Below are 27,435 nucleotides of genomic sequence, written 5' to 3' on the forward strand. Positions count from 1 at the left end.
GTGTTGAATTGAAGTGGCTAGGTGGACATCCTTATCTTGATCATAGCAGGAAACCAGTCTCTCACCATTAAGTATGATGTTAGTTGCAGGTATTTAATAGATGTTCTTTATCAAGTTGAAGAAATTCCCATCTATTCCTATTTTCCGAGTGTTTTTGTAATGAAAGGATTTTGATTTTGCCGCTTTTTTCCCCATCTATTGAGTTGATCATATGGTGTTTATTCTTACTCTATTAATATTGTATATTACATTGATAAACCTTAGTATATCATAAGACACTTTCATTCCTGGAATAAATTCCACTTAGTCATAGTAAATAATCCTTTTTATATATTGCTGGATTCCTTTTGCTAATACTGTGTTGGTGAATTTTATGACTATATTCATAGAGGCCTGCAATTTTCTTTTTTTGTGATGTCTTTGTCTGGTTTTGGTATCAGGGTAATCCTGGCCTTATAGAAGAAGTTGGAAAAATTTCCCCCTTCTTCTATTTTTTTTGAAAGTGTTGGTGAAAGATTGGTATTAATCCTTCTCTAAATGTTTGGTAGAATTCACCAGTGAAGCAATCTGTACCCGGGCTTTTTCTTTGTGGGAAATTTTTTGGTTACGAATTCAATCTCTTTTTCTCATTATGGTTCTCTTCAGATTTTTAAAAATTTTCTTCATGAGTTTCGGTTTATATCTTTCTAGGAATTTATCTATTTCATTTAGGTTATCAAATTTTTTGGCATACAGTTGTTCCTAGTATTCTCTTTAAATCCTTTTTATTTCTGTAAACTCAGTAATAATGTCCCCTCTTTCATTTCTGATTTTCATAACTTTAGTCTTTTCTCTTTTTTTATTGGCCAGTCTAAGTAAAGTTTTGCCAATTTTGTTGATCTTTTCAAAAAACCAACTTTTGGGTTTATTGATTTACTGTCTTTTCTATTGTCTCAGTAATACCCGTTCTAATATTTATTATTTCTTTCTTTTTGCTTGCTTTCCTTCTTCTAGTTTCTTAACGTGCAAGGTTAAGTTATTGATTCAAAATCTTTTTTTTTTTTTTAAATATGGACGTGTAGAACTATAAATTTCCTTCTAAGAACTGATTTGTTGTATCACATAAAGTTTGGTATATTGTGTTGCCATTTTTAGTAATATAAAAGTATTTTCTAATTTCCCTTGTGACTTCTTTATTGATCCATTGGTTATTTAGGTGTAGATCTACTCTTGATGTCGGATTATAAGATAAAGAGGGGAAAAATAAATGCCGAATACGAATTTTAATAATTTATAGTATGGAGCAGATCCTACTCTAAAAACGTTACTTCCAATTAATAGAACGTGCCATTGCTTCTATTCATCTTACATCTGTGTTCCTTTATTATTATATATTCCAAGATGGTATGGGTAGATCTTCCCAAGGTTTGATCATGTTTTCACCACCTAGAATAGTCTATAGTTCTTCTGATTTGATCCCAGTTTTCCTGACTGTTCAGCAATCATTGAAACATACCAGTTTTTTTTCTTCTTCATCTTGAGAGAGCAGTGAGGACCGCAAAGAAGTCAAACGTGTATTATATCTTCTACTTTCAGTATAATAAGTGTTTCAGTAGAAAAGATCTAAAATTTAATGAGTTTGCTATGTTTTGTATATGTTATTTTAAATTATTGCAAAACCATATGGTAAGGAAAATTATTTCCATTTTACATGTGAAACTCAGAAAAATTAAGTAATTTTGAATAAAGTTTCAATAACAAAGGATATATCTGGGATTTGAACCCACTTCTGTGCCATGTCCGAGGCCATATCCTTTCCACTGCATCTTCTTCCCAAGAGGCAAAGGGAATGGCCTATCCTGACTACATTTTGGGAGTTTTACAATAAGCATTAGGACTATACCAGCCATAGCCAGGCTGTGCAACCTGTTCTCTACTTTCTCAAAACTCCCACTTGTTTATTTTCCCTTTAATTCTTACCAGAATGTTCTCCATCACATGATCCCACTCTCAAATGTGTTGATTTTTTAAGTATGTGATATCTTCTTTACATATAGCTCTTTTCTCTATTTGATCTGATTGTTGGATTATTAACATTTTAGCCACAATTTCTATGCCCCATATCTTGGAGATACCTAAGGTAATATGCAAATTTTGCTGTACAATTCTGTCTCCAATTTTCCCATGTTTTGTTCCAGTATACTTAAAGTTAAAATGATTGTTCTTACCACTTATCCTTTTCGTTCTTCTATTTTTATTCTTTTTGCCACAGCTGTTAACCTCCCCATTATCTCACGGTCATATTGTTATGGTGTTTTCTCCATTGCCATTGTCAGCTTAAGACTTAGGAGTTTAGTGGTTAAGAGGATGGATTTTGTAAGTCAATCAGAGAAAGACAATTATCATATGATCTCACTGATATGTGGAATTTGAGAAACAAGGCAGAAGAACATAGGGGAAGAGAGGAAAAAATGAAACAAGAAGAAACCAGAGAGGGAGACAAACCATAAGAGACTCTTAATCTCAGAAAACAAACAGGGTTGCTGGAGTGGAGGGGGGTGGGAGGGTTGGGGTGGCTGGGTGATGGACGTTGGGGAGGGTATGTGTTGTGGTGAATGCTGTGTATTGTGTAAGACTGATGAAACACAGACCTGTACCCTTGAAACAAATAATACATTACATGTTTTGTTTTTGTTTTTGTTTTTTTAAAGAGGATGGATTTCGAAGCTAAACTGTTAGTTTCAAATTCTTGCTCTGCATCTGACCCCAACTGTAAGAACAGGAGTAAGTCACTTCCCCTCTTAAAACCTACCTCACCAAGTTACTGTGAGCTTGAATAAGTAGACACATGTCGAGTGCTTGGAGAGTGCCTAGCACAAAGTGTTCAGCAGCATTAACTATTATTTTTGTTACTACTATTATTCGTCTGCCACTATTGATCGAAATATATATAATTTTTTCCAACAAAATATAAGCTGGAACCCAGCCTTCTAATGTTTTTAAAAGTATTTCTACATGGTAGCCAGTAACTTCCTACAATTTCTTCATTTTTTCACTATTGCATTTATAGCTTTTCTTGAAGAAACTCATTTATATATGTTTCCTCCAAGTGGCAGTGTACCATAATGGAGGAAGCTAGAATTTTTGTCTTGAGAAGAGTTTTGTGAACTTCATAGGACCTGATTTCTCCCTTTTTTGTCAAGCATAGGGCAATCAATGGTGCTGCAGAAGGTTTGGGTTACCTTTAATGGAAGGGATGCATCGTATAGTTCTAGGAGGGCTCACTTCCTCCGGTCTTTCCCCTTGCCAATATCTTCACAGTATTTGGATCTTCTCATTATTGTCTTGGAACTCTTTTCTTGTAACTCTACATCTTCTCTAATAAGTCCTTCTCAAGTCTTATTCTTTTGCAAAGAAATCTTTGTCAGAAAATCAAAGCAAAAAGTCTGCATTGGACCTTCTGTTCAGCCTTGAGGTGAAATATAAACATTTATGTTTCCCCGTGGATACAACTTTATATCCTTTAAGAATAGGAAATGGGGGAAATGCTTTTGGTAAGAGTACTCATTAGCTCTTCTGGTTTATCAATATCCTTTTCTTCTCTACATTTACATCTATCCAACCTTCCAGTGGAAGATAATTCCAAATAGTAATAGCTTTCCTTAACAATTGCACTAAAATAAAAACAATCTGAGGCAACTTGTAAAATTACAGTTCCAGGGTAAGACCCTTGATAGCCTGAATCAGAATCTTTGCGTATAAAACCTTATACACAGATAAGTATTATGCACAGATAAGTATTTTTAAAGGAGCAGCCAGAATAGATACATTTTCTAAATTCTTATTTTCCCTCTTCTTAATATGCCTATCTGTCCAAATAATTTGTACGTCTGGGTTCTTCTTGCTTTCTGAAAAATTTCACACTTTTGTCTATTAGTCTGCCTTCTGGAGATTTCCTTGCCTCACTTCCAACTTATCTATTAAAAAGCTTATTTCAGGGGCACCTGGGTGGCTCAGTGAGTTAAGTGTCTGCCTTCTGCTCAGGTCATGATCCCAGGGTCCTGGGATTGAGCCCTGGATTGCGCTTCCTGCTCAGCAGAGAGCCTGCTTCTCCCTCTCCCTCTCCATCTGTGTTCCCTCTCTCTCAAATAAGTAAATAAATAAATAAGTAAAATCTTTTTTAAAAAAAAGAAATTTTATTTCAAAAACATATCAATTTTTGAGTGCTCTTGTTTTCTAAATATTACCAGTTTATGTTCTTTTTGTCCCCCTTGATGTCCTCTCAAGGGGTATATTAGATTTGTTTGGAATTAACATGGCTATAGGTTATCTAGATCTAGAAATGTTTCCTAGAAGCTTTAGGATATTTAAAACAATGATGAGGAAAATATATATAAATTTGGAACCCTAGAGAATATTCCTGACTTCAAAATTGTAGTGAAGAAAATTTCTTTGCAGGTTTATTACGAAAATGCTAAGAATCTTAAAAATCATCATTCCAATTTCGTTCTTGTTCTCTGCATGCAGTATCCCCTTTAATATCTTTGAAGACACAAAAATAACTTCCCTTTTATCTGGGGTCATTTATCTTGGTTTTTATCTTTAATGTTACAGATTTTCCTCAGCTTCTGGATGTTGACCTTGGATATTCAGTCAAATTCTACAAAGAGGGACTGATGGGTGAAAGCTCTATGGGTATGGGCAAGGTTAGTAACATCAGGCTCTTAAATCTTTTTTTTTTTTTTTCCAGAGTGAAAAAATATACTAGGTTGAAGGAGCAATCACAGTGTCAGAATCAGGAGGGATACACTCAAGGATATTAACACACTCACGAGCTATCCTAGTTATTCCAAGATCACCAATGCAAGTATGGGGATATGAGGGTAGAGTGGGAAAGGAATCATCTTTTCCGTAGTGTACATAGACTTAAAATCAGTTACCCTATTTTCTGCCCTCCATCCTTTCCCCTCCTGTCCTTTGTTGTACCTGCTCTTTGTTTTATGTCTAGAGACTCGATTAGTTCTCTGTGGCACCGAATCCCATTTTGTTTAAACTCTAGGCTACCGCTTCCACAATTCTGTCTCATTTGTCAACATTCCTCCATCTGTTTTTCTCTTCTACAAATATGTTGAAATAGCTCATCTGCTGAAGACCCGTATTTAATCTTAGAGGTCTTTTATCCTTCACTGTCTTTTGAACGGGGTTCAATAAAGTGAGGAGACAAAACATATTCTCTGTCAAGCTACAGTCTTGGATATCTGATCTATTGTTGCTCTGTAGTGATTCCAAGTGATGTTTTCCATCTCTCCACAGACTCAGCCGTAAGTTCAGGTTTGATTCTGTTATTTTGATAATTAGCTTGATAATGTGATGCTCCAAGAGTCTTTCTACTCTTGAGATTCTCTCTCACCGGTAAGAGTTGTGGGTAGCATCTTGGTGTCTTCCTTTGCTCCGACCAACGTGTACTATATCGCCCCAAATTTTCTAGTTTCTGACATTGCTACACAATTTTTCCCCCAATTGATTATTTGAATAAAAATCTGGTGGAGTGGAGTTAAATGCTATTTAACTTGGAAATCCTTCCCAGGTCCTTGATTTACAAACAAGGACATGAAGGTACATTACGGTATGTTAAGCTATAACATGGGTAGTAAGTGACAAAGTGGGCTTACATGTACATCTTCTGAGNACGGTCTTTCTTTCATCCTACATTACTGCTACCAACTGGTTCCTTGCCACCGACTGCTTCCTGAAGCATGAATTATTCCAGGGTAACTAATATCATGGACCACAAATATTGATAGTTCATTTTATCTTTATGTCTTAAATTCTGACTGTTGAATTATTCATATTTGTGTTGAGCTAAAATCTGTATCTACCAATAACTAAAACTGGTTGGTGTTGACTTTTTCTTAAAATCATAAGAATAAGTTTACTTTTTTTTTTCCAAATAGTGACCCTTCATTGACAGATTTGCCCTCTTTGTTTTTTAATCTTTTCCTCCATAAGTTTTTCTCTTTTCCTTCCTTCAGCAGATTTCTTTTTGAGTTTTTAATTATGGTAACATACACATAACATAAAATTTACTGTCTTTACCATTTTTAAGTGAACAGTTCGGAGTGTTAAGTACAGTCACATTATCGTGCAGCCAATCTCCAGAACTCTCCATCTTGCAAAACCAAAACTCTATGCCCAGTCAACAACTACCTATTTCCTCTTCCTCTAAGTCCTGGCAAGCTTTCTACTTTCTGTCTCAATGAATTTGACTACTCGAAGTACCTCATATAAATGGGGTCATACGATATTTGTCTTTTTGTGTAAGGCTTATGTCACCTAGCATAATGCCCTCAAGCAGTTCTTTTACCACAGGATTTCAAGCCCTCTAACTAACCTCACTCCTCTGAATTTTTTTCTGTTTATCCATAGCCCACTCAGGAAGGTGAGCCCCAAACAACACATATTAATCCAGGCATAGTCTGAGAGTCCGAGAAGAGAACTCACTGTGAACATTACATTTCTAATAAAGAATGTGTGAGATTTTTCGATTGCCTCCTGCCACTATTGACTCATTGAGCTTTGCTATCAACTGAAAACTGCTAAATCCTTTCAGCCACTGCTTCCCTGCCACCCCCTGCCCCTCCCACCGCACACCATTGTGTATCACCAGGCACGAAGAACATTAGAAATTGCATATTAAGTCATAATGAGATTTTTAAAATCAGCATAGGATCTGCATGGTGAATGAATTTTCTTATGCAGTTTCTTCTGTAATAACATTGCATATTTTCATTAAACTCTGGTCCATAGGTAGAATGAATACAGTGACTTTAGGAGATAGAAAATAGTAAAAATTATGAATGTGCACTGACCCTGCTCTCCAAATGCATGTTCTACGATGATCCAGAATTACTATGCTGGGCACGGTTTTTTTTATCCCCCCACTTAAAGCACAAACATATGAAATTGAATTTTTTCTTTGCAAACACACATTAGTTTGCATTTAACAGGCTGGCAGTTCTCAAAATGATGTCAAGCCACATTTATATAGCTGTGATAAAATGGGTGGTGAACCTCAGTATGGGTCATTTGTTACTAACAAGAGTACCAAAGTTTATAAATGAGTTACGTTCTGTTAAAAATTAAGGTGGACCCAAGCCTATCTTTCTCGCCTGCTTTCTGGTATGGGAGAGAAAGTGTTGAGTTGTAATTCATTATCTGAGTGGAAATCACTCATAATTCCCAGCCTTGACCTTGGAATGAAACTGTTGTTAATGTGCTGGTAATAAATGAGGGATTATGAATCATTTAAGTATGTGTAAGTTACAATTTTAATTATTAAAAATAATTTACCAAATGAGTAAATTTATAATAAGGAAGAAAGTGAGAATTAAGAAAGTGTAAATAAGACTGTGAATCTTAATTCTACATTACATCAATGGGATTGTTTAAAAATGCTTCAGGTACCAGTTATTTTTTTGTTTGTTTCAGCAAAATCTGCAAAACCATGGAAATGTAAACATGTGAACATCTCCTATCATAGGTGTCAAAGCTAAAAAAAAATACTGAGAACCACTAATCCAGGCCACTAGGATAATGTATATCTGGGAATCCAAATATAATTTTTTACATTATAAAAAACTTACACACACATAAAATATATACTGTATTTTATGAGACACTTGAAGCATTAGTGTTTCAGCAAGCAGCTACCTCTTCCTGGTTAAATTCCCTAAGAATGTAACTTACTAGGCCCTGCTAGGGTAGCATTTGTGTAAAGTAGTCATTAAATGGATTGCATTTTAACTTGTGGAATAGTATTAAGTATTCATAGTATTACGTTTATCTGTGACTTTGAAAATTGTTCGGCAGTTATAGTTTACAGTATTTCCCTCTAAATACATGTAAGCTTCTTAAAACTGTAGTGGACTTTCATACAATATGAGCACTCGCAGAAAATACATATTGCAGGATGATCAGAAATGATACATTTGCTAACAAAAATAATTTATATATTTACAACAAATAGGGACAGAGAATTCTATACTTTTTAACTCAGAATCATGCATAAAAAATGTAGTCAATGTAGTCAAGCTGAATTCCTTTACAACTAAATAACATAGAAATTGTTATAAATAAAATTATAAAAAAAGAAAGCAAAGTGAAACAAAACACAATGTAGTCCGGATGCCATGGAGAAAGCAGAGACTGGCTCTGAGCCTAAGTGAGGCTGGCTGGCTGGTCTTGCCTTCCCCTAATCCAGGGGCTGCAAACGGCTAGCTGTGGGCTGTGTGGAGTTCCAGATAATGCCTTCTTTCATGTTTCTTAAAATGTTTAAACATTTTTTTGAATAGCTGTTAATATCGAAACATTGGGAGCTAATATATAAAATTCTGATTTCTCACTTCTTTTGAAAAATCTAATGCTATGATGCCAATGGGCCTACATTCTCTGGGGCAGCAATTGGCTAGACTGCCCAGTCCTGACCTTCTTAGAATGGAGCCTATGTCCTCCTGTCCTCCTCAGTTCTCCTAGGACCATGTTCTCTTTCTGCTAAGAGCATCTCACTCATTAAGGTACTGCTTGGTTCCTATAGCATTTATATTTGAGACTTCTATTCCAAATAATTCTGTACATTGCTGCCACATTAATATTTAAACACACTCTTCTCCATACTTTTGAGTGCTTCTAGTTGTCTTTAAATAAAGTTTACAGTCTCTTTAGTAGAGTTGTGTCCTACCACATACATGGAGATTCCCTATCTCCATTGCATAAACCCTTCACCTTGCCATTCTTCACATGGTGATATCCCCACCTGCTTCCATGCCTTTAATTAGAAAACTTTCATGACCTACAACACATGGGGTTGGCTGAATAATGTCCTCTCTTGGCATGGTCATGTCCTAGTCCCTGGAATCTGTGATTATGTTACCTTACATAGCAAAAGGGGGGCTTGTAGCTGTGATTTAATTAAGGGTCTTGAGAAGGGGAGATTATTCTATTTATTATTACCCAGGTGGGCCTAGTGTAATCACAAGCATCCTTGTAAGAAACATGGGAGATCAGATTGGGAGAAGGTGATATGAAGACAGAAGCAGAGATTGGAGTGAGGTGGTTATGAGTTAAGGAATGCTAAGGTAGCCTTTAGAAGCTGGACCATGTGAAGACTGGATTCTCCCCTGGAGCCTCTAGAAGGTGCCAGTCCTGCTGACACCTTTATTTTTGCTCCCTAAGACTTACGTTAGACTTCTGACATCCAGAACTGTAGGAGAGTAAATTTGTGTTGTTTAAGCCACTAAGTTTGTGGTAATTTGTTACAGAGGCAACAAGAAAATTATTATAATCTTCTTCTCTGTCTTTGCTTATAAATGCTACCTTCTTGAAACATGTCTGGTTATCAAAACAGTGTGTGATCTCTCACTGATTTCATGTCTTAGTTCTTCTACTAGGATGGAAGCTCATTGAGAACCAGTCCTTGGTGATTCAACATTGTATTTTTCCCAGGACTTATTAAGTGTTTGAAAACAGTTAATAGTGAAGAAGTATTTGTTGAGTACAAGGAAGAAGGGATACAAGGGAGAACTAGGGATATTGGTGGCTAAAATGGCCATGAGGAGCAATTGTAGGGAATGATAATAGTTTGTATGCTTTGATATCTTGAAATGTTAGTATATCTTGATTACTTGCATTAGCCTGATAAACCTAAGGGAGAGGAGAATAGAGAAGAAAGGAGAGTGGAACGTGGTTAAAATGGAAAGAGTGGATTTCCTCTGTTTTCCCTTCTATTTGGATATGGTATGGATCATGAAAAGCCTACATTGCCTATTGGAGTATCAGAAGAGGCAATTTTGCTCAATGAATTTTAAGTTTCTTTTCTTTCTTTCTTTCTTTCTTTCTTTCTTTCTTTCTTTCTTTCTTTCTTTCCTTCCTTCCTTCCTTCCTTCCTTCCTTCCTTCCTTCCTTCCTTCCTTCTTTCTCTTTCTCTTTCTCTTTCTCTTTCTCTTTCTCTTTCTCTTTCTTCATTTCTACACCCAATACGAGGCTTGAACTTACGATCTGAGATCAAGAGTTGCAGGCTCTTCCAACTGAACCAGCCAGGTGCCCCTGCTCAATTAATTTTAAATTCTACCTCTCTTGAAGGCTTTTCTTAGATGGCTTGGATTATGGTATTCCAAAGGCATTTTCCCTTGTGGGACTTTTGGTCTAGGATATTACTCTACTCTAGAAATTATAGATTCCCTTAGCAGATGAGATCAAGATAATTTTTCTTTGTTTTTCTGACACACATTAGAGTAGGTTATAGCTGTCTAAATGGACAATGTGTTATTTCAGGGCAACCTAGATATTGGCATCCAGGCAAAAAGTCTCCAAGGAAGGTTACACATTTGCATAATGTCACTGAACGTTTGTGTTCCTGTATTAACTGACAGAGATGGGCAATGACAGGATGCCAGACAGCTGCACTGATGACAGAGCCTCTGAAAATAGAGAGTGCATGTTCTTTCAAGATGACATCAGCCTTCAATTATAGGAAGGTAGGAGGACACCCAAAGGATGGAGACATGGAAAGACAGGAAAAGAGCTGCCGAAGAGTTGACAGGTTAGAGCATAGTGTTCGATCACTGAAGGAAGGAGGGAAGAAAATGTTTTAATTATGTTAGACTTTTCATAACAGAATGTGAAACTTGGCACAAATGGTTTAAGCATTTTGAGATGTTAGTATATATGCATTATTTGCATTGGCCAGATGAATGTAAAGGAGAGGAGAATGCAGAAGGGAGAAGAGTGGAGCTTGGTTAAAATGGGAAGAGTAGATTTCTAAAGCGATAATGAAAGAGAACAACTAGATTAGGGTTAGGCTAATAGTATTACTGTTATTTTTTCCATTCCATGTTATTGATCACAACTTAAAATCTTGTCTTTTTTATGTGTAACTGAGTGAAATGTGCCTTAATTCTCTGGCCGTGTGTTGGTGCACAGGATAATTTCTGTTTTTGCTTTTTGCCCATCCCAGTGAAGACCTCAGCACTTGGTCCAATTCTTCAGAAGAATCCACTTGTGTTTGAGCATCTTAAGAGTATGACATAGACATTACTTGATATTTCATGGAGGAGATGATTTGTATACGTGTGTGTATGTGGCGGTGGTGAGGAGTGGTTCTCTAACATGGATCACTAGCTTTCTCTCAGCAACTACTACTAAATTTATATTCTCAAACCCACTGAAACACGGAGTCTTCTGGTTAATAAGACCCACCAATTTTAGAAGGCAGATAGTAATTATCTTTTGTTACTTAATGTATGCCTTTGGGATTGCAGCCAGTACCTAAAAGGCTCATTGACACGTTGAGTTCCCAGAGGCAAACCCTTAGATGAAAATTTTAGTGTAACTAATTTATTTAAAGTGTCCCCAGGGGAAACTAGGAAAGGAGTGAGGAGAGTAGAACACAAAAAGGGAAGAAGCCAAGCAAGGGTGGAACCACAGGTGAAGTCCTAGACTTGATCTGGTCCTATGGAGTATAAATTACACCTCATAGTTTGCATCTTGAGGCAAGAAGGCTGGACTTCCATGTTTTGGTACCATCAATCATTGACCAAGGGCCAACTTGAAGGGTAATAAACTCTCATGTACTTGAGGCTCTGTGTATGTACAGGCTAAGGACTTCCGTTGACTGAGGTCCATCCAGCAAAGAAAAGGTACAACTGTGGGCCCTGAGAGGCAAGTACACATTGAAGCTGCACAGAAGGGCACAAAGAAACAGGAAGAAGGATCCAAGAAGATTTAGGCTAAGCACCACCAGTGTCTGCTACCCTTATTTCTTTTCAAAGTGAATGTTCTCTTCAAGAGGAGCTCTTGGGGATAACAGTTCTCCCTCCCATTTTATTTTTATTACCCCTTCACCAAAATGATTTCTCTGCTCTTGAATATTATAGTAGGAATTAATCAAGATAAATTGCCCTTTCAAAATGTCAGAGAGAGGGACAGCCTATACAACTCAGATCTCTAGAAGCTCTTCATCCTCTTGACTCCATTTGAATACTAAACTGACTTCCTGGATTCTGGATGGTGCCTCTAAGTGACTTAGTCATGGTATTTCTGGTGGTTTTCTAGATAATCTATAACTTCTCTGGTTTGGGAGTGACGTCTTGACAAAAGATTTCCTTTCCATGGTCTTTCTAGGTTTTAACCCTGTTCTGAATTACTGAAATTCATCCTCTCTTATTACTAATGGTGATGTTGGTAATAATAAAAGTGGCAGTTACCATTTATTGAGGGCTTCTCAGGCAGTTTAGATATAAATTCTCACTAAATTCTCACACTGGCCCTGTAAATGGGTATTATTATCTTCCTTTCATGGATGAGGAAACTGAGGTTAAGTAGAGGGGAAAAAAAAAAAAAAACGTTCTCTAGTACCTTTCTACTCCATCCACATAGTACAGTGGGCTGGACATATCTAACTCCACCCCCACTTCTCCTCACATCCTTGCTGCCTCCTGGGGAACTGGCTTTTGAAGTTTTTACATAATCCAGGCAAATTAAAGGCAAATACATGTTTGTTTTCTTCAAGGTCAGTAGTAGGTTGTCTTGTTTAGTGGGGCCTATTGACAAATGACAATCCATTGTCTGACCTCTATGTGTGGACTGTCAACTAATAGCAGTAAAGATAGTTAGCTATTCTTTTTGCAGCCTAATTTTTTTTTTTTTTTTTGCATTGATGGTTTCTGTCCTCATTCAAGGCTCTTAGCATATCAAAAAGGTGTTTTAAAGATCACTCTGAGAATCCAAGGAGCAAACACAAGCACATTTTGATGTATTCATGATGAGGCTAGCTACTTCAGTTAATAAATAGGCCATAACACTAAGAACAGAAGTGCCCCCCAAATGGTCCACACAGATGAATCTAGTGATGCATAAGGTCCCTGGGAACATGACATTTCTATGATGCCATGATCCTATGACACTATTGAGAGGTTAGAGCCCTGAAGAGATCATCTGCATGGGAACCAGACTTTTATTTTCTTTTTAAAAACTACATCAAACAAGCTTTAGGTTATTTAAATTTTCTTTTCAAAATCCACAGTGGAATTTGATTCATCTGTCTCTCAAAGTAACAACTTTATTTATCACCATCTCATGATGAACTGGTTATCAGTTGTGTAACAAACTGTGCCAAACTTATGAAATCTTTAAGAAGATATTTTATCACACAATTTTGTGCTTCAGAAATTTGGGCAGAGATCACCTGGGTGATTGTTTTTACACTATGTGGCATCAATTACTCAGTGGACTTCAGTTTACATTTGAGCTGTTGCGGTAACTCGTGGATAGGTTAAAGTGAAGAATGAAGGCAGCTGAAGTAAGAATAATAAATTGGAAAATCAGATTGAGGGAGTCTATGAAGGCATCAGAAAAGGGTAATAAATGGGAAGAATGAAAGAAATTAAGAAATATGAAGGCTAGAGATAGAAATGTCAATAACTCTTTAAACAATTTTTTTTATTTTAGAGAAAGAGCAAGAGAGAATGTGAGTGGGGGGAGGGGCCGATGGAGAGAGAATCTCAAGCAGACTCCCACCAAGCACAGAGCCCAATATGGAGTCAGGGCTAATCTCATGATCCTAAGATCATGACCAGAGCTGAAACCAAGAGTTGGTGGTGAACTGACTGAGCACCATGCACCCCAGAAACCCCAGAAAGAGAAAAAAAGAGTTAATGGAAGGGAGAAAAGACCTAAATAAAAAATGTTGGATATAAGTTTCACATACAGAAGTCAGTAGCATTCTCCTGCTAAATATAATAAAAACCAATTAGAACATATGAGAAAATAAGATACCTTTCATTATAACAACAGAAATTATAAAATGTCCAATAATCCTGATAGAATGTACAAGATCTTCAAGTAGAACAATTTTTTAAAGTTATGTTAGTAAAAGAAAATTTAATAAGTTAAATCAGGAGATATAGTATATTCAAGGATAAGGTCATGTAACATAGTAAAGATGTATTTCTCCCCCCAAATTAATCATAAACTCAATGCAATTCCAGATAGAATTCCTAAAGGATTCTTTGATGAACTTTGAGAATATGGTTTTCTAAAATTTAGATGAAAAAATTAAAGTCCACGAATAAACATAGACTCTTATCAAATACTGGGATGTATTACAAAGAAAGAAAAACAAGATGGTACTGGCGCAGGAAAAGAGAATTGACTAATGAAAGAATATAAAGAGCCCAGAAATAGATCCACACATATATGGGCATTTGGGATATGATAGTCTTAGCATTATAAATCAATAGGTATAGGACAGATTATTAATAGATGATCTTGGATAAACTATTTATGGAGAGAAAAAAAATAAAATTGGGTCACTAATACCAGATGGACCTCAGATGAGTAAAAGATTTAGACTGATAAAGATAAAATTATAAAGCTAAATATAATACAATGTATGAGAATATCTTTATGGCCTTGGGTTGTGGACAGACAAAAAAAATCTGATTCCCCAAAGCACAAACCATCAGGTAAAACTTCATGTGTTTGAATTTTATCACAAATTAACTTTTTTTGTTGAACAAAATTTGCCACAAGTTAAAATATGCTAGATTGAGACAAGATATTTGCAATTTCTAGACTATAAGAAGGGATTAATACCTAGAACATAGAGGACATGTCTGTAAATTCACAAGAAAAAAAAAAAAGAAAACCCAATAGAGAATTGGGCAAAGGCAAGGAATAGGTAATTCAGAGAAAAGGAAATTAAATGGCTAAGAAGTATATAAAGAGATGTTTAATTTTTTAATAATTAGAGAAATGCAAATTAAATTGATGGACAACACTAATTTTGCCAAATATCAAAGGTGAGAAAGTCATGGTGAGGATGCAGAGCCCATGGTGGCAGGAATTGTTATATATAGTCGTTTGAGGAGTATCTATCCTGACAGTGCTTCATTTCATTAAATATGGATGTAACTTTAGGGCTCATGAGCCCATTCCTGTGTGTATACCTCAGAGAAACTCTGGCACAGACTCCTAAGGAGACGTGTTTGAGGAAGCTCACAGCAGCACTTTTATTGGGCAAAATTTGGTTCTTGATAGATGACAGTTTAAGGGAATGGGACTTAAACTGTGGTATAACCGCATGGTACATTATTATATTTGCTGTCAGAATTAATCAGCTAGATTAACAAATAACAAGGTGGTTAGAACTCAAGAGCAGTATAAATTTTTAAAAAAGACTAGTACATGATGAGATTTAAATCTAAATCTAGTATCATTTGTGAAATTTCATAAAACAATATTTTAGGGATGCATATTAATCTAATACACATGAGGACAGTATATTTGGGGCTACTTTAAACAGTGAAATAGGCATCTAGAGATGGGGACAGGAAATGTGATGCGGACAGAGAAACAAAGGAGACAGATAATGAAATAAAGTGAATAAACTAGGGATGATGGCGTGCCATAAGCAGAGCACCATTAACTTAATTCTGTGTACCTAAGAGAAAGGAAATGAAGACAAAAAGAAAAAAAGAGAATGAGAAAAAAGACAAGAGTTGCAGAAGAGAGAGTGAAGCAGCACAAAGGGACCTTGTAGAGGAGGGAGGCCCGAGTCAAAATCCAGGCCCTGTACTGACCAGCAGAGCTAATCACCAGCTTTCAGTTCCCTAAACTTCTGTGATTGATTGGTTGATTCATTCATTCATTTCATAGGAAATTTCCCTTCAGGGTTCTTGATGATGCTGATGGGGGCAATGACAGCTACACTTGGTACAGAGTATTAGAAGTATTGACAAAACAGAAGATAAACCCAATACCATTTTTACTAAAGCCTCCAAAATACCCCATACAGTTCTGTTGACTACATTCCAACTTCTATTAAAAGTGACGTGTTTTTGAATTTATTTTTCATGCAGTCATAGGCAGAAGAGTCTATTTTTTTGAGATTTATTTTTTATTTTTATTTTAAAACATTTTATATATGTATGTATGTATGTGTTTATTTATTTAAGAGAGAAAGAGAGCAAGCAGCAGGAGGAACAAAGGGAGAGGGACAAGCGGACTCCTTGCTGAGTACAGACCCTGACGGGGGCTCGATCCCACAACCCTGAGATCATGACCTGAGACAAAATCCAGTCAGATGCTTAACCGACTGAGCTATGCAGGTGCCCCTAAATATTTTATCTTTACATAATCTCCACACCCAGTGTGGGGCTCAAACTCAAAACCCCAAGATGAAGAGTCGCATGCTTCACCCACTGAATCAGCCAGGTGCCCCCAAAAGAATCCATTAAAAAAAAAACAACAACAAACTGTTCTAAATCTAAAAGTTGACTTAATCAAACAGTAAGGATTGAACAGTTTGGTTTTCTCTGTGTTGCACATCTTCACTTTTCACTGCCTTTAACATACTGTCAAATGAGAAACTGAAAAGCCACTCGAATGTGAAGTCACACCAAGTGTATATTTTCTCCTAATGACTCTGCTGTCACCTTGCATTTGGAAACCTGCATTGACTGACATGTGTGTCAAGAACCTCTTCCTAAGAAAGCCCATTTGCGACTGTTTTGGGAAGTGTGAGATGATAGATTCCTTTCCAAATAGGAAATAGGCACAGAGAATCAGTCAGTGATTTTGAGATTTTCAGAAACTTAAAAACCATATGCCAAGAATCTGATGATTTTTTTATGGCAATGTCTGGCTTCAAATTCAAGAGTCTGAGGAAATTATACTGAATACAGAATCGTGAGGATTCTAGCCATATTTCCTTTTTTTTTTTTTAAGATTTTATTTATTTATTTGACAGAGAGAGAGACAGCCAGCGAGAGAGGGAACACAAGCAGGGGGAGTGGGAGAGGAAGAAGCAGGCTCATAGCAGAGGAGCCTGATGTGGGGCTCGATCCCACAACGCCGGGATCACGCCCTGAGCCGAAGGCAGATGCTTAACCGCTGTGCCACCCAGGTGCCCCCATATTTCCTTTTTTAAAGTGAGTTTTGTGTCGTCGTTACTGTAAGCCTAGTTTAACCTCGTTATTATTATCATAATTATTATTATTTTAGATTTTGTTAAATTCAAGTTAGTTAACATATCATGTATTATTAGTTTCAGGGGTAGAATTTATTGGTTCATCAGTTGCATTTAACACTCAGTGCTCATTCCATCAAGTGTCCTTAATGCCCTTCACCCAATTACCTCATCCTCCCCTCAACCGCCCCTCTAACAACTCTGAGTTTTTTCCCTATAGTTAAGAGTCTCTTATGGTTTGCCTCCCTGTTTTTATCTCATTTTATTTTTACTACCTTTCCCCTATGTTCATCAGTTTTGTTTCTTAAATTCCACATTTGAGCAGCATCATATGGTATTTTTCTTTCTCTGACTGACTTATTTCACTTAGAATAATACCGTCTAGTTCCATCCATGTTGTTGCAAATGGCAAGATTTCATTCTTTTTGATGGCTGAGTAATCCACTATCTTCTTTATCCATTCATCAGTTGATAGGCAGCTGGGCTCTTTCCATAATTTGCTATAAAGATATTGCTGCTATAAAAAGATTGGGGTATGTGTGCCCCCTTGACTCACTATTTTTGTATCTCTGAATAAATACCTAGTAGTGCAATTGCTGAGTCATAGAGTAGTTCTATTTTTAACTTTTTGAGGAACCTCCATACTGGTTTCCAGAGTGGCTGCACCAGCTTGCATTCCCACCAACAGTGCAAGATGGTTCCCCTTTTTCTGCATCCTTGCCAACATCTGTTGTTTCCTGAGTTGTTAATTTTAGCCATTCTGATTGGTATGAGGTAGAATCTCATTGTGGTTTTGATTTGTATTTTCTTGATGATTAGTAATGTTGAGCATTTTTTCATGTGTCTGTGAGCCGTTTGTATGTCTTTGGAGAAATGTATGTTCATCTGCCCATTTCTTGACTGGATTTTTTGTATTTTGGGTGCTGAGTTTGATAAGTTCTTTATAGATTTTGGATACCAGCCCTTTATCTGTAATGTCATTTGCAAATACCTTCTTCCATTCTGTAGGTTGCCTTTAGTTTTGTGGCTTGTTTTCTTTGCTGTGCAGAAACTTTTTATCTTGAGAGACAAATAGTTCATTTTTGCTTTGATTTCCTTTGCCTCTAGCAAAGGATGTGTCTACCAAGAAGTTGCTGCTCCCGAGGTCAAGGAGATTGCTGGCTGTGTTCTCCTCTAAGATTTTGATGGATTCCTGTCTCACATTTAGGTCTTTCATTCATTTTGAATTTATTTTTGTGTATGGTATAAGAAAGTGGTCCAGTTTCATTCTTCTGCATGTGACTCTCCAGTTTTCCCAACACCATTTGTTGAAGAGACTTTTTTTCCATTGAATACTCTTTCCTGCTTTGTCAAAGATTTGTTGACCATATAGTTGAGGGTCCATTTCTGGGTTCTCTATTTTGTTCCATAGATCTATGTTTCTGTTTTTGTGCCAGTACCATATTGTCTAGATGATTACAGTTTTTTTTTAAGGTTTTATTTATTTATTTGACACACACACACACACACACACACACACACAGAGGGAGCTCAAACAGGAGGAGTGGCAGGCAGAGGGAGAAGAAGCAGGCACCCTGATGATTACAGGTTTGTAATAACAGTTTGAAGTCCAGAACTGTGATGCCTCCAACTTCAGTTTTTTTTTTTTTCCCCAACATTCCTTTGGCTATTCTTGGTCTTTTCTGGTTCCATACACATTTCAGAATTATTTGTTCCAGCTCTCTGAAAAATGCTGGTGTTATTTTGATAGGGATTGCATTGAATGTGTAGGTTGGTTTGGGTAATATAGACATTTTGACAATATTTGTCCTTCTAATCCATGACCATGGAATGTTTTTCCATTTGTTTGTGTCTAGCTCAATTTCTTTCATAGGTGCTCTGTAGTTTTCAGGGGACAGATCTTTTATCTCTTTGGTTAGATTTATTCCTAGGTGTCATATGGTTTTTGGAGAAATTTATCATGTTAATGGATACCAAAAGAAAGCTGGAGGTTTATCAGACATACTTATATCAGACAAACTAGATTTTAAACCAAAGACTGTAATAAAAGATGAAGAAGGATACTATATCATAATAAAGGGATCTATCCAACAAGAAGATCTAACAATTGTAAATATTTGTGCCCCTAACTTAGGAGCAGCGAAATATATAAATCAATTAATAGCAAACTTAAAGAAACTCACTGATAACAATGCAATAATAGTAGGGGACTTTAACGCCCCCTGACAGCAATGGACAGATTGTCTAAGCAGAAGATCAACAAGGAGACAAGGGCTTTAAATGACACACTGGACCAGATAGACTTCACAGATGTATTCAGGGCATTTCATCCTAAAGTCTCAGAACATACATTCTTCTCGAGTGCACATAGAACATTCTCCAGAAAAGATCACATACTGGGTCACAAATCAGGCCTTAACTGGTACAAAAAGACTGAGATCATACCATGCATATTTTCAGAACACAATGCTATGAAACTTGAAGTCAACCACAAGAAAAATTTGGAAGGACCACAAATACTTGGAGGTTAACAAATATCTTACTAAAGAACGAATGGGTCAACCAGGAAATTAAAGACACATTAAGAAAATACATGGAAGCAAATGAAAATGAAAACACGACAGTCCAAAACCTTTGGAATGCAGCCAAGGCAATCCTAAAAGGGAAGCAGGCCTTTCTCAAGAAGCAAGAAAGGTCTCAAATACACAACCTAACCATACACCTAAAAGAGCTAAAAAAATAAGGCACAGCAAATGAAGCCTACCAGTAGGAGAAGGGAAATAATAAAGATTAGAGTGGAATTCAGTGATAGAGAAATAAAAAAAAAAAAACACAGAACAGATCAATTAAACTAGGGGATTGTTCTTTGAAAGCATTAACAAGATTGATAAACCCCTAGCCAGACTTATCAAAACCAAAAGAGAAAGGACCCAAATAAATAAAATCATGAATGAAATGGAGAGATCACAACCAACTCCAAAGAAATACAAGAAATTATAAGAGAATTCTATGAGCAATTGTATGCCAACAAATTGGGTAATATGGAAGAAATGGATAAATTCCTAGAAACATAAACTACCAAAACTGAAAGAGGAAGAAATAGAAAACCTGAATAGACCCATAACCAGCAAGGAAATTGAAGCAATAATCAAAAATCTCTCAACAAATAAGAGTCTAGGGCCAGATGGCTTCCCAGGGGAATTCCCCCAAACATTTAAAGAAGAATTAATACCCGTTATTCTGAAACTGTTCCAAAAAATAGAAATGGAAGGAAAAGTTCTAAACTTATTCTTTGAGGCCAGCATTACCTTGATCCCCAAACCAGACAAAGACCCCACCAAAAAGGAGAATTACGGACTAATATCCTTTGATATGAACATGGATGCAAAAATTCTCACCAAGATACTAGCTAATAGGATTCAATAATACATTAAAAGGATTATTCACCACAATTAAGTGGGATTTATTCTTGGGAGCAGAGGTGGTTTAGCATCTGCATATCTATCAATGTGATAACACCCCATTAATAAAAGGAAGGATAAGAACTATATGATCCTCCCAATAGATGCATAAAAAACATTTGACAAAATATAGCATCTTTTCTTGATTAAAAAAAAAAAACCCAAGAAAGTAAGGATAGAAAGAACATACCTCAGCATCATAAAAGCCATAAATGAAAGACCCACAGCTAGTATCATCCTCAATGGGGAAAAACTGAGAGCTTTTCCTCTAAGGTCAGGAACAGGACAGGGATGTCCACTCTCACCACTTTTGTTCAACATAGTACTGGAAGTCCTTGCCTCAGCAATCAGACAACAAAAAGCAATAAAATGCATTCAGATCTTCAAGGAAGAAGTCAAACTTTCACCCTTCGTGGACGACATGGTACTCAATGTAGAAAACCCAAAAGACTGCACCCAGAAAGGTGCTAGGGCTGATACAGGAATTAAGGGGCAGGTATAAAATCAATGCACAGAAGTCTGCTGCATTTCTATACAGCAATAACGAGGCAGCAGAAAGAAAAATCAAGGAATAGATTCCATTTACAGTAGTTGAACCTCATTATTAAGGCAGGGCCTTTCTGGGGTCTCTTGAATGTACCAGTGCTTCAGTGAAGTCTCCACATCATCTGTTTGGAGTTTGGATGTCTCCCAGCCCCGTGTGAGCATAGAGAATTATTCAGCTTATAGTCATCCTTAGTTTTTCTGACTCAGGGGGCTGCCTGTGCAGATTTCTTGAGTTCTGCCTTTGTGTAGAACCCTCCTCTCCAATATTCTTTCCTGGAAATTTCAGCTCCCCATGGCTCTGATCAGCAAGACCACTGTGGTTTGCTTGGGGTTCCAATTTCTATGCTACTTTCTGGAAAGTGCCTCTAGGCAGAAAACCAGGGCAACACGTAGGAGTCATTTTATTTGTTTCCCTGGACTCCCCTGTTTTTCCTGGGCCCCCTGTTTTCAGTGTCTGCAGAAAATTACTTAATTGTTTATATTGGGGGTAAAGTCAGATACTATTTAACCCATCATAGCTGGAAAAAGAAGTCAAACCCACTAATCTTATTAATGAAAACAATCTTTAAAAAGTGTATAGATCACTAGAAGAATACAAACCTTTGCTTTTGTTCATTGATATAGAGAAAGTGCTAAAAATACTAGTTTTCACATGGTTGCTCAATAAATATTTGTTAAATATGAATAAATCAATATAATCTATTTTTTAAACTAATATGACCTTTGCTATTGATCAGAAAACATGACTAATCATGTGATTATATTAGCCTCTTTATGGATTGTGGGCTTTTGATTAGCACTTCTATTTTTTATTTTTATTTTTTATTTATTTTGTTTAAACACTTTATTTATTTATTTGACAGGGAGAGAGAAAGCACACAAGTGGGGGGGGGGGACAGCAGGCAGAGGGAGAGGGAGAAGCAGGCTCCTGGCAGAACAGGGATCCTGATGTGGGACTCCATCCCAGGACCCTGGGATCGTGACCTGAGCTGAGGGCAGCCCCTTAACTGACTGAGCCACCCAGGCACCCCTGATTAAGATTTTTATTTTTTATTATTATATTTTTTGTATTTGTATTTTTTTAATTATGTTCAGTTAGCCACTGTATTGCATTATTAGTTTTTGATGTAGTGTTCAATGATTCATTAGTTGCATATAACACCCAGTGCTTATCACAGCACATGCCCGTCTTAATACCCACCACCTTGTTACCCCCTTCTCCCACCCCCCTCCCCTCTGAAACACTCAGTTCATTTCCCAGGGTCCATAGTCTCTCATGGTTCATTTCTGTCTCTGATTTCTTCCCCTTCAGATTTCCCTCCCTTCCCCTATGGTCCTCCGTGCTATTGCTTATGTTTCACATATGAGTGAAACCATATGATAATTGTCTTTCTCTGCTTGACTTACTTCACTTTGCATAATCCCCTCCAGTTCCACCCATGTCAGTGCAAATGGTGGGTATTCATCCTTTCTGATGGCTGAATAATATTCCATTGTATATATGTACCACATCTTCTTTATCCATTCATCTTATTGAAGGGCATCTCAGTTCCTTCCACAGTTTGACTATTGTGGACATTGTGCAGTCTCTTCAGTAAATGGTGCTGGGATAATTAGACAGCCACATACAGAAGAATGAAACTGGGCCATTCTCTTAGACCATACACAAAGATGAACTCACAATGGATGAAAGACCTCAATGTGAGACAGGAATCCATCAAAATCTTGGAGGAGAACATAGGCACTAACCTCTTTGACATCGGCCACAGCAACTTCTTTCAAGACATGTCTCCAAAGGCAAGGGAAGCAAAAGCAAAAATTAACTTTTGGGACTTCATCGATATAAAAAGTTTCTGCACAGCAAAGGAAACAGTCAACAAAACTAAGAGGCAACCCACGGAATGGGAGAACATATTTGCAAATGACATTACAGATAAAGGGCTGATATCCAAGAGCTATAAAGAATTTCTCAAACTCAACACTCAAAAACCAAATAACCCAGTCAAAAAATGGGCAGAAGAGATGAACAGACACTTCTCCAAAGAAGACATACAAATGGCCAGCAGACACATGAAAAAATGTTCAGTATCACTAGCTATCAGGGAAATACAAGTCAAAACCACAAAGAGATACCACCTTACACCAGTTAGAATGGCAAAAATTAACAAAACAGGAAACAACAAATGTTGGCGAGTGTGTGGAGAAAGGGGAACCCTCTTACACTGTTGGTAGGAATGCAAGCTGGTACAGCCACTTTGGAAAACAGTATAGAGGTTCCTCAAGGTGTTGGAAATAGAGCTACACTACACCCAGCAATTGCACTACTAGGTATTTACCCCAAAGATACAGATGTAGTGAAAAGAAGGGGCACATGCACCCCATTGTTCATAGCAGCAATGATTAGCACTTTAAAAAACTAAACACTATTAATAATTATTTCAATGCTAAGGAATTTCAAGTATTAACTAACCCCCCCATCCCAGTTACAGGAATAAGCTAAAAATATTGTATTGGCACATGTAAGTCACATTATGTTAAAGTCTTTTAAAGAAAAGTGCAGACAACATACGACACAGAAAAAAAAAGGTAAAAAATTCTCCTTTCTGCCCCTAGAAATTCCTACTCTTTCACTCTTCTCCATTGTAATTATTACTATTTTTTCTTATTGGCCTATACATATATGAGTTAAATATACATATCTAATCTTCCTTTAGTCCCACAAACGATTGCATATTATATATACTAAACTGCACCTTTTACTTTCCTATAATTATATCCGTTAAAGAGAATTTCATGAATCATCACATTGTTTTAACAGCTGCTTAGTATCTTACTGAATAGATACAGCATCATTTATTTAAAATATTTCCTGTTGATGGATATTTAGTTTTTCCTGGTTATTGGCAGTTACAAACAGTGCTATAATCAAAAGCCTTGCATATATGTCATTGTGCTTTCATGTGCCAGATTCCATCATACAATTGCACAAAGCACCAATAAAAATGTACCTGAAACCCAGGTAATGAGCAAGTAAGCCTTCAATGCTATTGTCCTTTATTGCTACATAATAATTGCATCTCCCAGGTTCAAAGTATTATAATAAGGACCTTCAGGAGCACAAATTACCGCTAAACATTAACACTGCTTTATAATACACCCTTACCTCTTCTCAATGGGATCTGTATAATAACATGTGGTATTACTATGGTAAAAGTCCTTTTTACTAAGAAAAGAAATTACATTCTTGAACTTCTTTGGTCTCTAGATTAGAAAAGAAGAAAACTTGAAACTTTGAGCCTGTGTGTGTGTGTGTGTGTGTGCATGCACGCACAAACAAATAATATTTCTTGTATAAATGAAGAACCAGAACCTTGTTTGCATTTTCCTCATTTTTTGTCTACTCTGTAATTCATTGAATTAGGTGTTTGCATTCACGAGAGAATTGCATTTATCTTGCCTTACTTTCCATTAAGTTGTATTGGTATGCTACCTCTGACAGAGGGAATTCTTGTTCATAATTCTAGAACATATGATAGCCACATGCTGATCGAATTATGCCTACAGGTTTTCCTTGAGAAGAGGAGGCACACATATTCTTTCATATGTTAAAACAAATATCTAACTCTCCCAAAAAATAATTGTAGGTCATGAAGTCCTTCAAATACTTTTCTTGTTCATCAATTAACATCTTTGTGTATTGAAGAAATTCCCAGTGGAAGCTTAAAGACATTATTAAAACAAAGCAGAAGCTTGGATTTTGTAATGTAAAGATACTAGATAATTTAGACACATGAGAGCCTGCATGTGGAATAATTTTTAACTACTCACAATTAAAGGTCATTTGGTATGACATTGGAAATGTAATTTTCTTAAGGCGTTGATCCTTAATTGTTTTTTCCTTATCAACACCTGAAGGGTTCCCAGACTTAATATACTTCAGTGTTCCTTTTATAACAACTACCCAAAATGTTGAGAGCAGGTGATTTTTTGAAAATGTTTTGTGAAGAGGGAGAAGAGCCACAGGGCCAGTTCTCTGGGAGTCTGCTGGATTTTGAGTCCAGGTCATGGTACATCTTAACAATGGGGAGAAATCTAGGATGGCTACAAAATGAGGGAGAAGAGATAGAGACCCGGATTTTCTGGAAAGCCAATGGAGCCATGTAACTGTAGGAAAAATAAGGTGACATTCCAGGAACTGCTTCTGTTGACACTCCTACTTGCACCTACACTGCCTTGGGGTCTGTGGTAGACTATGATTTGACCAGTACTGTGATGTCCAAATAATTGGAACTTACTGAACAAAACCTCTTGCCTGCCATCTAGCTCTACAGTAATGACAACTACAAAGAGAAATCTGACAGCAACCCATTGTTATTATTTTAACACTTATAGAATGTTAACAGCATGCTTGGTGCTGTGAAAAATGAGGAATACAATACTGAGATAGCTTGATGAGTTTATGTTGTCAAGTAAATAGTGGCAGCTAGAGCATTTAAGCTCTCTTTTGAAAGGGGTGGGCCAAATGTGTTGAATTCAGTGGTTTATTTTTCTTTCTCTTCTTACTCTTTCAGTGTTCTTCTTGGATGTCTCATATCCCACAGCTCAGTGGTTCTTAAACGTGGCTACATATTGGAATCACCCAGGGAGCTTTTAAAAATAACATGGCTGACCGCTTCTCATCCTCAAAGATACCGAAGCAATAGATCTAGAGTGTGTTCTGTGCATCAGTATTTTTTAAAGCCCCTGTGTAAGTCCCATATGCAGTTAGGTTGTGAATCACTTTTGTGGTTTTGTTATTGTTATTGTTTATTTTTTAATCAACAGCCCCTGATAACACTCCAGTTGAAAAAAACTTTGGTCTCTATTTTACTTTTCTTTCTCTTCTTTTTGTACCTTTTGGAAAAAAGAAAAAAGAGGAAATGAACACTATTAATCAACCCGTCTTCTGCCATAATATTAATGGAAGAGGGCTCTTGCTCCTCTGCTATGTGGTGTTTTAACTAGGGTCTTGTGTAGACAATGGCTTTTTTTCTATCCAAAGCTGTGGGTTTAACAGTGCGATTTTAAGTGAATTGTTTAGCTGTTAAGTCTCTACTTAATTTGTGAATAATATTCTAGCCCTTACTCTGTTTGCTTGGAACAGTCAGGTAAGGATTGGGGTGTGGGCATCCTAAGACATACATACTGAATATAGGATTATGCCTAACTCCCATTTTTGAGGAGGAGGTTGGTGTAGTAGCTACCTCTTACCATATAACACAATTTAGCTTGACACAACAAACACTTATTATTATCTCACTCAGTTTCTGAAGGTCAGGAATTCAGGAAATGCTTTAGTTAAGTGGTTCTGGCTCAGGATCTCTCATGAGGTTGTAGTTAAGTTGTCATCTGAAGGCTTGACTGGGGCTGGAGGAGCCTCACTCACATGGCTGTTGGCAGGCTTCAGTTTCTTGCTGGCTCTTGGTCACCAGGCTCAGTTTCTTACCACATGGGGTTCTCTGTAGGGCTAGACACGAAACGGCAGCTGGCTTACTCTGGGGTGCATATCAAAGACAGAGAATGAGAGAGAGAGGCCAAGATACAAGCAAAGTGCTTTTTATAATTAATCTTGTAAGTGATATACCATAATTTCTGTATTTTATTGGTCACACACACCAACCCTTGTACAATGTGGGAGAAGACTTTTTCTTGTTGTTGTTCTATCACTTAATTTTTAAACTTTTTTAAAGAACAGCTTTATTGAGGCATAATAGATAAGTAATGTTTAAACGTACAAATTATTAGTGTTAACATATGTTTACACACATGAAATGATCACTAAAACCAAGAAAGTGAATGAATCCATCATCCCTGAGAGTTTCCTCATGGTCTTTTGTAATCTCTTCCTCCAGTCCTTGTTGGTCCCCCCATCCCTAAGCAACTACTAATTTACTTTCTCTCACTATAGATTAGTTTGCATTTTCTACAGCAGACAAACGCAACCTCAGCCTCAGTGTTATTGATATTTGGGAGCAGATAATTCTTTGTTGTAGAAGACTGTCCGGTGCATTGCAGGGGGTTTATCTGCATCCCTTTTCTCTATCCACCAAATGTGTATAGCACCCTTGCCCCAGTTGCAACGAACAAAAATGTCACCAGACATTGCTAAATGCCCCTTGGGGGACAAAACTGACCCTGCTCGAGACGCACTGTTCTAGAATTTTATATAAATGGCATCATATGATATATACTCTTTCATATGGCTTCATTCCCTCAGCATAATTAGAGATTCATTCCTGAGGGATCCTTTCCATCAGGCTACCTGACCAGAAGAGTCTCTGAGAGTGAATTTTTTGTGGTCAAAGTAGGTAGTATGTAGAGCATTGGGCAATGCAGGAGTCAAAAGTCTTAGATTCTGATTCTAGTACTTCCACTTATTTGGTGTTC

The sequence above is a fragment of the Ursus maritimus genome, unplaced genomic scaffold (assembly GCF_017311325.1).
Source record: "Ursus maritimus isolate PB19 unplaced genomic scaffold, ASM1731132v1 scaffold_1, whole genome shotgun sequence".
NCBI classification, from domain to species: Eukaryota; Metazoa; Chordata; class Mammalia; order Carnivora; family Ursidae; genus Ursus; species Ursus maritimus.